Consider the following 17,069-nt stretch of genomic DNA (forward strand, 5'->3'; position numbering starts at 1 on the left):
CTTTTTTTCTTTCTGCTACATAACATGTACACAAAGAGTTAATATTATTTCTCTTACTACAACTCTTAGTTTACAGATACAAGATTACTTGCTCTACTAAAATTCGTCCCTATTAGAAAATCTATTTTATATCCTTTCCAGGCACTGTGCAATTTTCCCTGCTACATTTATCCACTAAGACACATAGGCTAGCAATGCAATGGTTCATTGCATTTATTGTAATGACTGACTTAGCAGATAAATAAATGAGTAGATAAATAAATGAACTCTTAGGAAATAGAGATTAAATTACATGAATGTAATTATAAAATATTTTTATACAAATAAAGATATATTTAAGTATTTGGAGGAATAACAATTTTTCATGGGTTTACAGAGCTAATATATTTCTGGTCTTTTTAGTGGATAATGACTTAAACATATGAAAATATTATGCAAAAGAAACTTCTCCCAAGTAAGAAATTATATTCTTTTTTACATATTTCTATACCAGTGGTAAAGGAGAAAATATGTGAGTGACACATTTGATCCAAGCAAGTGTGGGAGGGAGAACACATAATATAAGGATCTTATAATAAGAGAAATCATATACTTTTGTAATTCTAAGTGTGACTCTACTATATTTGATTTTTTTTCTTGTTGCTCATAATATTTTTTCCTTCACCTGGAGGTTTTGGAATTTGGCTCTGATATTTCTATAGGTTTTCCTCATAGGATCTCTTTTAAGTGGTGATCAATGGATTTTTTTGTTTCTAGTTTTCAGCCTGATTCTATTACTTCAGGAAAATTTTCTTTAATCATTTCTTGTATATTTGTGTCATAATTCTTTTTTTTTATATTGTAGCTTTCAGATAGTCCAATTTTTCTTATGTCTATCCAATTCTAATTTTCAAGGAATCATTTTCTTCTTTATGATTCTGAGTCTCCTCTGTGGAGAAGGAAGGGATTTATGACCAAAGAAGTACTAGAGAACATTATGAAATGCAAAATGGTTAATTTTCACTATATTAAATTACAAAGTTTTTGTATAAAGAAAACCAGTGCAGAGAAGACTAGAAGGGAAGCAGAAAACTGGGATCCAATGGCTAAAAGAGCCTTATTTTTAAAATATAGAGAGAATTGACTCAAATGTATAAGAATAGAAACCATTCTCCAATTGATAAATGGTCAAAGTGTATGAACAATTTCCAGATGAGGAAATTAAAGCCATTTCTAGTATGAAAAAAATGCTTTAAGTTGCTATTGATTAGAGAAATGCAAGTTAAGACAACTTTGAGATACCATCACACACCTCTTACATTGGCTAAGATGACAGGAAAAGGTAATGATACATGTTTAAGGGGACATGGGAAATCCAGAACACTAATACATTATTGATGAAATTGTGGACGGATCCAACCATTGTGGAGAGAAATTTGGAGCTATGCACAAAGTGCCTACCTTTTCATCCAGAAATGTCTGTACTAGGTCTGCATCCCAAAGAGATTGTAACAAAGAGAAAAAGACTCACATGTACAAAAATATTTGTAGCAGCCCTTCTAAATTTTTTGTTTGTTTGTTTGTTTGTTTGTTTTTATTTTAGCTTTTTATTTACAAGATATATGTATGGGTAAATTTTCAGCATTGACAATTGCAAAACCTTTTGTTTCAATTTTTCTCCTCCTTCCCCCGACCTCCTCCCCCAGATAGCAGGTTGACCAATACATGTTAAATATGTTAAAGTATACGTTAAATACAATATCTGTATACATGTCCATACAGTTATTTTGCTGTACAAAAAGATCAGACTTAGAAATAATGTACAATTAACCTGTGAAAAAAATAAAAAATGCAGGCGGACAAAAAGAGAGGGATTGGGAATTCTATGTAGTGGTTCATCCTCATTTCCCAGAGTTCTTTTGCTGTGTGTAGCTGTTTCAATTCATTACTGTTCTATTGGAACTTATTTGGTTCATCTCATTGTTGAAGAGGGCCATGTCCATCAGAATTGATCATCATATAGTATTGTTGTTGAAGTATATAATGATCTCCTGGTCCTGCTCATTTCACTCAGCATCAGTTGATGTAAGTCTCTCCAGGCCTTTCTGAAGTCATCCTGCTGGTCATTTCTTACTGAACAATAATATACCATAACATTCATATACTACAATTTATTCAGCCATTCTCCAATTGATGGGCATCCATTCAGTTTCCAGTTTCTGTCCACTACAAAGAGAGCTGCCACAAACATTCTTGTACATACAGGTCCCTTTCCCTTCTTTAAGATCTCTTTGACATATAAGCCCAGAAGTAACACTGCTGGATCAAAGAGTACACACAGTTTTGAGCATAGTTCCAAATTGCTCTCCAGAATTGCTGGATATATTCACAATTCCATCAGCAATGTATCAGTGTCCCAATTTTCCCACATTCCTCCAACATTCTGCATTATCTTTCCCTGTCATTCTAGCCAATCTGGCAGGTGTGTAGTGGTATCTCAGAATTGTCTTAATTTGCATTTCTCTGCATCTTTTCATGTGGCTAGAAATAGTTTCAATTTCTTCTGAGAATTGTCTGTTCAAATCTTTTGACCATTTATCAACTGGAGAATGACTTGTTTCTTATAAATTAGAGACAATTCTCTCTATATTTTGGAAATAGGCCTTTATTAGAACCTTTCATTGTAAAAATGTTTTCCCAGTTTATTGCTTCCCTTCTAATCTTATCTGCATTAGTTTTGTTTGTACAAAAACTTTTCATTTTGATATAATCAAAATTTTCTATTTTGTGATCAATAATAATCTCTAGTTCTTTTTTGGTCTGAGAGGTATGTTCTTCTAGTTTATTTATAATCTCATTCTTTATGCTTAGGTCATGAACCCATTTTGACTTTATCTTGGTGTATGATGTTAAGTGTGGGTCAATGCCTAGTTTCTGCCATACTAATTTCCAATTTTCCCGGCAGTTTTTGTGAAACAGTGAGTTCTTATCCCAAAAGCTGGGGTCTTTGGGTTTGTCAAACATGAGATTATTAAAGCTATTGACTATTTTGTCCTTTGAACCTAATCTATCCCACTGATCAACTAGTCTATTTCTTAGCCAATACCAAATGGTTTTGGTAACCAAGCAGGCTTTTTTTTTTTTTTTTTTTTTTTTAAGACGGAAGAATCCGGAAACTGAATGAATGCCCATCATTTGGGAATGGCTGAATAAGTTATGGTACATGAATATTATAGAATCTTTTTTTGTTGTTGCATAAGAAATGATCACCAAGATGATTTCAGAAAGTCCTTGAGTGACTTTCATGAACTGATACTAAGTAGAGTGAGTAGAACTTAGAGTACGTTGTACACAGCAACAACAAAATTATGTGAGGATCAATTCTGATAGACATGGATGTTTTCAACAATGTGGTGATTCAGGCCAATTCCAATAGACTTGTGATGGAGAAAGCCATCTGTATCCAGAAAAAAGACTATGGGGACTGAATGTGACCACAACATAGTTTTAGCACCTTTTTTTGTTGTTGTTTGCATGCTTGCTTTTTGTTTTCTTCCTCATTTTCCCCTTTTTGATCTGATTTTTTTGGTGCAGAATGATAAATGTGAAAATATGTATAGAACAATGGCACATGTTTAACATATATTGGATTACTTAGCTTGGGGAGAGAGGTGAAAGGGAGTCTGGAAGAAAAATTTGGAACAGAAGGTTTTGCAAGGGTGAAAACTATATTTGCATGGATTTTAAAAATAAAAATAAAAAATAAAAACAATAAAATAATTACATTCCCTTTTGGTCTGATGTTTCTTATACAACATGAGAAATATGGAAATATGTTTAAAAGGATTGCACATGTTTAATCAATATCAGATTGCTTGCTTTCTTGGGGAAGAGTGAAGCAAAATTTGGAGAAAAATTTGTACCACAGTCTTACAAAATTGAATGTTGAAAACTAATTTTACACGCAGTTGGAAAAATAAAGTATTATTGAGGAAAAAAAAGATTCTGTATTTGCTTTTTCAGTTGGTTGACTTTCTTTTCATAATGCTCTTTTTTTCTCTTGATTGTTCTTAATTTTAAATTTTAAAAATAACTTTTATTTGATTTTTATTTTTTTTAATTTTCATGAATTGTTTTTGCTCAGGTGACTATGTAATGGTATTCTTTAGGATAGCAGAGGCTTAATATATCTATTTCTATATCTATATCTGTATCTATATCCAGCTGGTTAGTTGTTGTCCTTTTCTTTATCAAAGAGGACCAAAATGACATCATTATGTTAAAGTGGAGTTACAGTGTGACTAACTGTGGGTGATCAGAGCAATACAAACTCATGATGCTCTGCCACAGGTCAGACACAAATAGTTCAGATGACCATTTGGGTTAGCATCTCTAATTTTGCACATCTTGCATTTCCTTTGGGGGAATTCAATTCTGTTTTGCTTATAGAGCACAGTACTTTCTCTGATGAGGACATGCCATGCTGGGCAGTCCTGTGCTACTGTTTCCTATGACATACCATGTATTGTAAAGTTCTTAAGACATACATTGAGAGTGTGCTTGTATTCCTTTTTCTGACCACCTTGTGAGCATTAGTTTCTGTAAATTCTCTGTAAAATAATTTTTTTTGGCAAGTGTACATTTGGCATTTGAACAATGTGGTCAGCTCAATGGAATTCTGCTCTCTGTGGGAGAGTTGAAATGCTTGGCTGTTTATTTGAAGCAAGGATTTCTGTGTCTGGAATCTTATCCTGGCAAGTGAGCTTCAGAATCTTCCTAACAGATCCTCTTTAGTTCTTCTCTCTGATCTGAAATGAAATCAAGAACTCCACTCTCCTCTAAGTGTCCACAACAGGCAGTATGCTTGCCCCACTGTTTCTGCATTCACTAGGCGTGTTCTGGTTCCTTATCATTTAGGGTTGCTCTTGGTAGCACTGCTAGACATGACATCCCTTGTCAGAACAGGTTCCCTCAATTTTCCCCTGCTGAGACATCTGATTCTCTTCACTGTCAAGGAGATGAAAATTCCTGTGGTGGGGCCAAGTCTACCTCCCAATCCAACTAACTCCAGGATTTGCTGCTTGCTATTTTAGTGGACCTAGTTTGGAGATATTTATACATCATATGAGCCAAACCTCAATGCTGATATCTTTCTTTGTCCTGAGAGAATTACTGTTTGTCCCAACTCTTGTTTATTTTTACTATTTTATGTTCACCCTGACATGCTATTTTTGTCTCGTTTATGTAGGAAATCTGGAAAGCTAGAATTTTATGAGCTCCTCTACAGGCAAATTCTTTACAACTATCCCCCTCACTTAATATCATTATATTTTTTCTAATTAAATGCTAATATTGTTTTCAACACTTTCCTTGATAATTCCTTCAAAGACAATATTCCTCTCTTTAAAAATCATGATATTCAGGTAGACCAATAATTTTTAAATTCTCTCTCTTGGATCTATTTTTCTGTCTTGTTTTTTTTTTCCAGTGAGATATAATCACATTACTTTCTATTTTTCTGGGTTTTGGTTTATTGTATCTTTATTTTCTCATAAAGCTTCCATTCGCTCAATTCTATTTTTTAAAGAATTATTTTCCTCAGTGAGCTTTTGTACCTCCTTTCCCAATTGGCTATTTTTGCTTCATTAGCTTTTTGTATTTTTTGGTATTATTCTCAGTTATTTTCCTAATTTTTCCTTTATCTACTTACTTGATTATCAAAATCCTTTTTGAATTCTTCCATGGTCTGAGACCAATTTTTATTTTGCTTGGAGTCTTTAGAAGCAGAAACTTTGATTTTGTTCTCATGTTCTGAATGTGTATTTTGATCTTCATCACCATAGTAACTTTCAGTGGTCAGCAACTTTTTCTTTTGTTTGTTCATTTCCTAGCCCATTCCTCAGCTTTTAACTCTTTTAAAGTAAAGCTGTTTCCAGGATGGAGCATGCACTGTCCCAAGCTTTAGGAATTTTGTGCATCTGTTTTCAGAGATCCTTCTAGGGGCCTAACCACAAGCACTTTTTTCTTCTCTAGAACCTTTAGGAGTGTCTTTGCTCCACTGAAGAGGCAAGATCTAATGTGCTAAAGAAACAGAGTCCTGGTTTGGTGATATTGCAGCCAAGGCTGAGGCTGAGGCTGTGCTGTCACGACCTGTGCTGAGACTACATTCTGGACTTCCACCCCATTGCCACAGACTCTCTCCACCAACCTTTCAAATCCTTCCCAGGTGTCCCCATATTGAGAAATCCAGAAGCTACTAGCACATCTATCGTGGTCCTGTTTTGCTGATGATGAGGCTGGGTCCAAAGATGTAATTGTGCTCCCATTCTGTGATGTCACAGACTTTTCTGCTGAGTTTCTAAGTTGTGTTCAGCTGGAAAATATTCTACTCCATCTTTTTGGATGTTCTGATGCTCTATAATTTGTTTAGAGTCATTATTTAAAGGAATCTGGAGTGGTTTGGGAGAGAAGTAGAGTGAGTTCCTGCTTTCAGTGCATCAGCTTGACTCTGATTTCTGGATAGTTAATCTTTAATGATTTACTTATATTTCTTTTGGATCTCTTATGTCAACTTTTCCCACTGAGTTATGCCTTTTTGGTTTCAAATACCTGGAAGTCAATTCTTTTTTTTTCCCATACAGAATTTTACTTAATTTTGCTGGATAAATTATTCTTAGATGCAACTGCAGTTCCTTTATTCTTCAAAACATAATGTTCCAAGATGTACAATCTTAGTATAGAAGTTGCTAGGTGATGTGAAGTCATCATTGTTTTGCTAATTTAATTTTTTTTTCTTTTTACAATATTTCCCCTTTAATCTGGGAATCTTGAAAATTAGCTTTGTCACTACTATAAATTATTTTTATAGGATCTCTTTTGGGTGACCATTGGTAGATTCTTCCTATTTCTACTTTATCTTCTTGTTCTAGAGCTTTTGGACAACTTTTTCTTAACAATTTCCTATAATATTGGACCCAGATTCTTTTTCTGATCATAATTTTCAGGTAGTCTGACCATTCTTATATTGGCTTTCCTTGATCTGTTCCCTGCATCAGTAATTTTTCTAATGAGGTATTTCAGATTCTCTTCTATATTTCTGAAATTTAATTATACATTGGTGACATAAAATGTTATTTAATACCACTTGTCCAATTCTAGTTTTCAAGGAGTTATTTTCTTCCTTAAGATTTTATATCTCATATATTGTATCTAGGTTATATTGTAACATATGTAAAATGTATGGGATTGCCTGTCATCAAGGGGAGGGAATAGAGGAAGGGAGGGGATAATTTGGAAAAATGAATACAAGGGATAATATTATAAAAAAAAATTACTCATGCATATATACTGTGAAAAAAATTATAAAAAAACCAAACAAAACAAAAAACAATAGAACATGAAAAAAAAAAAAAAGATTTTATATCTCGAACTGACTTCTGGGGGTGGAGCCAAGATGGCAGAGAGAACACGTTTCTTTCTGATCTTCCCCTACAAACCTCAGACCAATTAGCAAATCCAGCTTCTGCATTAGCTTTGGACTGTTAGAATCCACAAATATCGGGAGTACAAGAAATTACCAGCAAAAGATAATTTTGAAGATTGCCAGAAAAGGTCCGTTTCAATCAGAAATGGGAGGGTGGCAGCTAAGCACAGACAGCTGAGCACAAACGCCAGCACAGACAGCACAGAATCCTGGGGTGGTGCAGATTCCAGGTGGTGATGCAGATGCTGAATGGCAAGAATCTCTGGGAAGGAATCTACATGAATCTACAGCAGTATTGGCCACTCTGCCCTGATCATAAGCTAATAGATCAGCAGAGAAGTTAGAAAACAACCAACATAAACACAAAAAGTAAATAGTGAACCCCAAAACACAAGAATCTCATGGGACCTGGCCATGCCCACCCAGCACCAGGAGTGAGTCAGCACTGACCCAGCACAGCCCCGGATATTTATAGAGAAAGTCACTGTTTGTAGAGGAAGTTTGGAAAACTTCCCCTGCCCTAAAAGCAAACCTTAACATTTTTTTTTAATGAGTAAAAAGTAAAGAGAACTCTGATGATAGAAAGCTTTTATGGTGAAAGAGAAGAACAGACTTCAAACCCTGAGGAGACTAAAGGCAGATTGTCTCCAGATGAAGCCCCCAAAAGTGATATAACCTGGTTTCCATCATGCAAGGCTCTCCTAGAAGAAATTAAAAAGGATCTTAAAAGAGAGGTAGAAGAAAAATGGGAAAAGGAAATGAAATCTTTGCAAGAGGGTTTGGAAAAGGCATATAACTCATTAAAAGATAAATTTGATAAAATGGAAAAAGAAAGGCACTCCCAGAAAAACAGAATTTGTGAAATGGAAAAAAATTCCAAAGAACAAAACAACTCATTTCAAAATTCAGTTGGAGATAAAAGTAAATGAAAAAAATAATTCACTAAAAATCAGAACTGAACAAATGGAAATGAATGACTCAATAAGACATCAAGAATCAGTCAAGCAAAACCAAAAAATGAAAAAAAAATAGGAAAAAATGTAAAATACTTAATTGTGAAAACAACTGACCTGGAAAATAGAGTTAGGAGAGAAAATCTAAGAATTACTGAACTCCCTGAAATACATGATGAAAAAAAGAGCTTAGACACTATTTTCAAGGAAATCACCAAAGAAAACTGCCTGGATATATAGAATCAGAAGGTAAAATGACCATTGAAAGAATACACCAAATACCTCCTAAAGGAGACCCCAAAATGAAAACCCCAAGGAATATCATGGCTAAATTTCAGAAATATTGGACTAAGGAAAATATATTACAAATAGCCAGAAAGAAACAATTCAAATAACAGGGAGCCACAATAAAGATTACCTAGGACCTAGCAGCTTCCACTTTAAAGTATCAAAGGTCCTGAAATCTGATATTCCAAAAAGCAAAGGAACTTGGAATGCAGCCAAGAATAAATTATCCTGCTAAACTGAGCATTTTATTTCAGGGAAGAAGATGGACATTCAATGAAATTGGTGAATTCCATTTATTTTTGATGAAAAGACCAGAGCTAAACAAAAAATGTGACTTCCAAATATATAACTCAAGAGCAGCATAAAAAATGTAAAAAGAAAAAAAAAACTCATGAGAACTATATCTCTGTTATGGATATACATAGAGAATATATGTATAATCTGATTTTATTGTTTTAATATAAAAAAGAAACTAGAGGTGTAAAGGGGATTTGTAACAGAAAAAAGGGAAAAAGTGAAGGTAAAATGAGGGAAATTACATCTCAGGAAGAGCCAAAGAAAATCTAATATAATTGAAGGAAAGAATGGAGGGTGATGAATATTGTGTGAATCTTACTCTCATCAGATTTGGTTCAAAGAAAGATATTAGATATATTTGGTTTCACCAAAGAAACTTCTCTTATCCTATAGAAAAGTGGGAGGGGAAAGGGGAAAAAGGAAGGAGTAGGCTAAACAGAAGGGAAAACAGAAATAGTAGGGGAAAGGTATAAGAAAAAGAGAAGGTCTCTAAAGGGTGAGGACTGCTTGAGGCAAGTAGTTCTCATAAGTAAAATAATGGGGAGGAAGGAAAGGGGGAAATGAAAGATAAAGTATAATTTGGGGTTAATAAGATAGCAGGAAATACAGAATTAGTAGTTTTAACTGTAAATGTGAATGGGGTAAATTCTCCCATAAACTGTGTAAGAGGATAGCAGACTGGATTAAAAGCCAGAATCCTATAGTATGTTGTTTACAAGAAACTCATTTAAAACAGAATGGTACATACAGAGTAAAGGTAAAAGGCTGGACCAGAATCTATTATGCTTCATGTGAAATAGAGAAAAGCAGGGGTAACCATCCTGATCTCAGATCAAGCAAAAACAAAAGTTGATCTAATGAAAAGAGATAAAGAAGGAAACTATATCTTGCTAAAGGGTCCCATAGATAATGAAGCAATATCAATATTAAATATATATGCACCAGGTGATGTAGCATCTAAATTCCTAAAAGAGAAGTTAAGAGAGTTGCAAGAAGAAATAGACAGCAAAACTATAATAGTGGGAGATCTCAATCTTGCTCTCTCAGAACTAGATAAATCAAACCATAAAATAAATAAAAAAGAAGTTAAAGAGGTAAATTGAACATTAGATAAGTTAGGTATGATAGATCTTTGGAGAAAACAAATTGGAGATAGAAAGGAGTACACTTTGTTCTTGGCAGTTCATGGGACTTATGCAAAAACTGACCATATATTAGGACTTAAAGATCTTAAAATCAAATGCAGAAAGGCAGAAATATTAAATGCACTTTTTAGAACATAATGCAATAAAAATTATATTTAATAAAGGACCAGGGGAAAATAGACCAAAAAGAAATTGGAAACTAAATAATCTCATGCTAAAGAATGAATGGGTGAAACAGCAAATCATAGACACAATCAATAATTTCATCCAAGAGAATAACAGTAATGAGACAACATACCAAAATTTGTAGGACACAGCCAAAGTAGTAATAAGGGGAAATTTTATATATCTAGATGCTTAAAATAGAGAAAGAGAAGATAAATGAATTGGGCTTGCAACTAAAAAAGCTACAAAAAGAATAAATTAACCCCCCCAATAAAATACCAAACTTGAAATTCTAAAAGTAAAAGGAGAGATCAATAACATTGAAAATTAAAAAAAAATATTGAATTAATAAATAAAACTAAGAGTTGATTTTATGAAAAAAATCAACAAAATAGATAAAATTTTAGTTAATTTTTTTTTAAGAAAAAGGAAAGAGAAAAATCAAATTGGTAGTCTCAGAAATGAAAAGGAAGAATTATCTACCAATGAAGAGGAAACTAGAGCAATAATTAGGAGTTACTTTACCCAATTTTATGCCAATAAATTTGACAACTTAAGTGAAATGGATGAATACCTACAAAAATATAAACTGACCAGATAAACAGAAGAGGAAATAAATTACTTAAATAGTCCCATTTTAGAAAAAAGAATAGAACAAGCTATTAATCAACTCCCTAAGAAAAAATCCCCAGGACCAGATGGGTTTACATGTGAATTCTACCAAACAATTAAAGAACAATTAACTCCAGTGCTAAATAAACTATTTGAAAAAAAGAGGGAATGAAGGACACCTACCAAAATCCTTTTATGACATGGACATGGTACTGATACCTAAACCAGGTAGGATGAAAACATAGAAAGAAAATTATAGACCTATCTCCCTAATGAATATTGATCCAAAAATCTTGAATAAAATATTAGCAAAGACATTATAGAAAATTATCCCCAGGATAATACATCATGACCAAGGAGGATTTATACCAGGAATGCAGGGCTGGTTCAATATTAGGAATACTATTAGAATAAATGACTGTATCAATAACCAAGTTAACAAAAACCATATGATTATCTCAATAGATGCAGAAAAAGCATTCGATAAAATCAAATATCCATTCCTACTAAAAATACTACAAAGCATAGGAATAAATGGACTTTTCCTTAAAATACTCAGTAGCATCTATTTAAAACCAATAGCAAGCACTGTCACCATTATTATTCAATATTGTATTAGAAATGCTAGGTTTGGCAATAAGAGAAGAAAAAGAGATTAAAGGAATTAGAGTAGGCAATGAGGAAACCAAATTATTATTCTTTGCAGGTGATGTGATGGTATCCTTAGAGAACCCCAGAGAATCAACTAAAAAGCTATTAGAAATAACCACCAACTTTAGCAAAGTTGCAGGATTCAAAATAAATCCACATAAATCATCAGCATTTTTATATATTACTAACAAAATCCAACAGTGAGAAATACAAAGAGAAATTATATTTAAAATAATTGTTGATAGTATAAAATATTTGGGAATCTATCTGGCAAGGGAAGGTCAGGAACTATATAAGCAAAACTACAAAATACTTTCCACACAAATAAAGTCATATCTAAGGAATTAGAAAAATATCAAGTGCTCTTGGATAGGTCAATCAAATATAATAAAGATGACAATCCTCCCTAAATTAATCTACTTATTTAGTGCTATACCAATGAAACTCCCAAGAAATTATTTTACTGACCTAGAAAAAATAACAACAAAACTCATCTGGAAGAACAAAAGGTCAAGAATTTCAAAGGGATTAATGAAGAGAAAAGCAAATAAAGGTGCCCTAGATGTACCAGATCTAAAACTGTATTATAAAGCAATAGTCATCAAAACCATTTGGTACTGGCTGAGAAATAGAGAAGTTGATCAGTGGAATAGCTTAGGTTCACAGAACAAAATAGTCAATGACTATAGCAATCTAGTATTTGACAAACCTAAAGGCCCCAGATTTGGGGATAAGAATTAATTATTTGACAAAAACTGCTGGGAGAATTGGAAATGAGCATGGCAGAAAGTAAGTGTAGACCCACACCTAACACAGTATACCTAGATTAGGTTGAAATGGGTTCATCATGTAGACATAAAAAATGATATTATAAACAATTTAGAAGAACATAAGATAATTTACCTCTCAGATATGTGGAGGAGGAAGGAATTTGTGACCAAAGAAAAATTAGAGATCATTATTGATCACAAAATAGATAATTTTGATTATATTAAGTTATAAAGTTTTTGTATAAACAAAACTAATGCTAAAACTAAAGACAGATTAGAAGGGAAGCAATAAACTGGGAAAACATTTTTAACATTCAAAGATTCTGATAAAGGCCTCATTTCTAAAATATATAGACAATTGACTCAATTTTATAATAGTTCAAACCATACTCTAATTGATAAAAATCATCAAAGGATATGAACAGACAATTTTCAGATGAAGAAATTGAAACTATTTGTAGTCACATGAAAAGGTGCTCCAAATCACTATTGATCAGAGAAATGCAAATTAAGACAACTTTGAGATACAATTACACATCTCAGATTGGCTAAGATGACTGGAAACGATAATGACCATTGTTGGAGGAGATGTGGGAAAACTGAGACACTGATACATTGTTGGTGGACCTGTGAAACGATCCACCCATCCTGGAGAACAGTTTGAAACTATGCTCAAAAAGTTATCAAACTGTGCATACCCTTTGATCCAGCAGTGTTTCTCCTGGGATTATATCCCAAAGAGATATTAAAGGAGGTAAAGAGACCCACATGTGAAAAAATGTTTGTGGCAGCCCTCTTTTAGTATCAAGAAACTGGAAATTGAGTGTATGCCCATCAGTTGGAGAATGGCTGAAGAAATTGTGGTATATTAAAGTAATGGAATATTATTGTTCTGCAAGAAATGAGCAAGAAGATGATTTCAGAGGGGCTTGGAGAAACTTACATGAACTAATGCAAAGTGAAATGAGCAGAACCAGGAGATCATTGAACATGGCAACAAGAAGACTATACAATGATCAATTCTGGTGGATGTGGCTCTCTTCAACAATGAGAGGATTTAAACCAGTTCCACTTGTTCAGTGATGAAGAGAGCCATTTACATCCAGAGAGAGAACTGTGGGGAAAGAGAGTGGATCACAACATAACATTCTCACTCTCTGTTGTTATTTGCTTGCATTTTGTTTTCTTTCTCAGTTTTTCTTTTTCTTTCTTCTTGATCTGATTTTTCTTGTGCAACAAGATAACTATAAAAATGTATACATAAAATGGATTTAAAATGTATTTTAACTTATCTAACATGTTTTGGACTACCTGCCAACTAGGGGAGGGGATGGGAGAAGGAGGGGAAAATTTAGAACAAAATGTTTTGCAAGGATCAATTTTGGAAAAATTACACATGTATATGTTTTGTAAATAAAAAGCTTTGATAAAAAAGATTTCATATCTATTTCTAATTGGTTAATTATCTTTCCATAATTTTCTTGAATTGCTTTTATTTTTTCTAATTTTTCCTAATTTTCTCTTATTTGATTTTTGAATCTCTTTTAAATTTTTTCCAAGTTTTTTTTGGGGGCTTGTAACTATTTGACAGCACTCTTTAGGGTAAGAGTGGCTTTTTAAAAAAATCATTATCTCCTTCTGAATATGAACCCAGATTTTCTTTTATACTAAAGTAATTATCAATGGTCAAGGTCTTTTCCCTTTGCTTATTCATTTTATTTTAAATTTGATTTATTTTATTTTTAATAACATTATTATTATTACCGAGTTATAATTCTGAGTTATGGGTAATGTTGCTGTGGGCCTTAGGTCATTCTACTATAGGATCTCTTCTCATCCTTCCTCTAAAAGATTTCCCCATGATTTCCCCAAAATGTTCTTGTTACTGCACTCATCAGACTTGTGCTCCCTCCCCCTTGCATACAGACATAGTCAGAAGTTCATCTTTGGTCAGCAATGCTAGATCTAACTTCCAGAAAAAGCAGAGCATCTTTCAGTTCTTCCCTCCTTCAACCAGGTGTTGTTTTTTAGATGAAAATTTGTAAGGTAAAAAGGCTATGAGATGAAAGGCTATGAGGTAAAATTTCTTAAGTCCATGAATAATGTGAAAGTTGAGGTCGAATTTCTTGAGGCTTACTCTGCTTCCCTCAGGGCCTACTGTGTTGATTCAGTGGAGTAATGTAGTATTAATTAGGAAATAATTGTTAGGACCATATGGTACTCACAAAAAGTAGGTAGATCAACAGGACAGACTAGATGTGTAATTCACAATGGCAAATGATTAAAATAACTTTGTATTTGACAAATGTAGAGACAAGATTTCGGGTAAAGAATTCATCATTTGGTAAAAGTTGTTGGATAAACTGGGAAGTACTATGGCAGAAATTAGGCATAGATCCATATGTTGTAACCCTTACCAAAAGAAGGTCAAAATGGATACATGATGTAGATATAAAAAGATATTACAAGAAAATCTGAAGGACAATGAACTTAGCAGACTTATGTAGAGGTGAACAATTTTTGAGTAAATGAGATGGCAGAATAGGCTATAAAATGGATGGTTTTGATCACAGCACATTAAAAAAGATTTTGTAGAAATAAAACAAATATAGCCAAGATTAAAAGGAAAGCAGAAAACTAGGAAAAAATTTATATAATTTTTCAGATAAGGGTTTCTTGTCTCAAATATATAAAGAACTTAGTTAAGTCTACAAGACATATATTTATGTGTGTGTGTGTGTGTGTGTGTGTGTGTGTGTGTGTGTGTGTGTAATCTATATGTGATAAGTTGTCAAAAGATATGGATAAGAAATTTTCCAAAGAAAAATAAAAACCATTTATAGTCATAAAAAATGCTCAAGATCATCGATGATTAGAAAAATGCAAATGAAAATAACTTTGATATAGTGTTATTTACCTATGAGGTTCAAAATGATTGAAGACAAAAAAGACAAATGTTGGATGGAATGTGGAACAATTGGAACACTAATTTATTGTTAATGGAATTATGAATAGATTCAATCATTTTGGATAGCAACCTGTAATTATGCCCAAAGAGTTATTAAACTGACTGTACTCTTTGATTCATCAATACAACTACTAGGTTTATTTCTAAAGATGATTAGGGCAAAAGGAAAAGAATCTATATGTTCTAAAATATTTATGGTAGCTTTGTAATGGCAAAGTTCTAGAAATTTCAGGAATGCCCAACAACCAGGGAAGGCTGAAAAAGTTATGATATATAATTAGAATGGAATACCCCTCTGCTATAAGAAATGATGGATTCAATAATCTGAGAAAGGCAGAGAGAGACTTGCACAAAAGAATAAAGAGTGAAATGACTAGAACAACAATAATATATAGTATAGTATATATATAATAATATATAGTAACAGCAATATTGCTTTAAGCACTACTTTGAGTGAGTAATTTTGACTAATATAAATACCCAAATGAATTACCAAAAAATGAAGACAGTATGTCCATTCAGAGGAAGAACTGACAAATATAAGAATGCATTATATTTGTGTCTAATAATAACCATGTCTAAGATGGGGGGGAAAGAATTTTGTAAAAAAGGAAAAAAGAAATTAACATGACTTTATTATATATTTCCAAGACCAGTAAGTTGTACACAATAGACTTGTAGTTTCATTGCAATTATATATATTTTTAAAAATATACTGTAATATGGAAATGCTTATTACATTCCATAAATTAAAACAAAAAAAGATAAAAATACTCCAGATTATGTTACCTAATATCTTATTTAGTATTTTAGCATATTGACTGAGACAATTTTCATTTTTAGTATTTTTTATAGATTCTGAAATTAAGAAATGGAAAAATCCAATCATAAACTGATGGGAACTTCTGTGACCTGTCAGAAAGATTTTTTGCACATGAGTTAGTGTGCTAATGATAGTCTAGAGTTGCAAAAATGGAAAGGCTAAAGATATTCCCCAATGTGACTGTAAATCACTTAACACATTGAACATATAATAAAAAAGGAGGAAGAAAAGAAAGATCAAGGAGAGAAAAACTTAGACATGAAGGAATGTCTCCATCAGATGTAACTACTAAATGATAGGCACAGTGCGAACTACATTCATAGAGTTCTTGTAGTTGACATAGTGTTAATATTTTACTCCAGAGAACTCCCCATAATTTGCCCCCCGGGTGCATTCCTAGGGTAGAATATTCCCAGTTTTATCTATTTCTTCCTGGTACTTTTTAATCTCCAAAATCAGATTCCTCAGCCCAAGGTCTGGTCCCCTCTACTTACTTCTGTTCCTCCCTGCATCTGAGGCTGCAACATAGATGATTCTTACCTTCTGTTCTCTGTTGTCAGTGTGAACTCCAACGTTTCAGCAATCTGTGTATGTAGCAAGAAAGCTGGGACCAAGGTTATAGGGACACAAATCCCTAAGTTCCCAGTCCCTTAGAGCTGTCATTAACATGTCATCTACTAGAGAAATGGCACTATCTGTGGAGGGAGCTGAACATTATCCCCAAAGAAAGATCAACTCTTGTCCCAGCTGCCAATTATCAGGTGCAGTGATTATTAATGATCAGTTCCAAAGTAAGTAATTGGAACAGGTGAGATTTCAACTTTTCTGCACAGCAAATAATGAGGGATGTGGGGACCGGGCAAAGAGGGAATATCGATCTCAGCTGCTTTGTTTTGTGTGTGATTCACTGAGTCACTGTAAGTTTAATTTACAAG

Source organism: Sminthopsis crassicaudata, chromosome 1, assembly GCF_048593235.1.
Source record: "Sminthopsis crassicaudata isolate SCR6 chromosome 1, ASM4859323v1, whole genome shotgun sequence".
Taxonomy (NCBI): domain Eukaryota; kingdom Metazoa; phylum Chordata; class Mammalia; order Dasyuromorphia; family Dasyuridae; genus Sminthopsis; species Sminthopsis crassicaudata.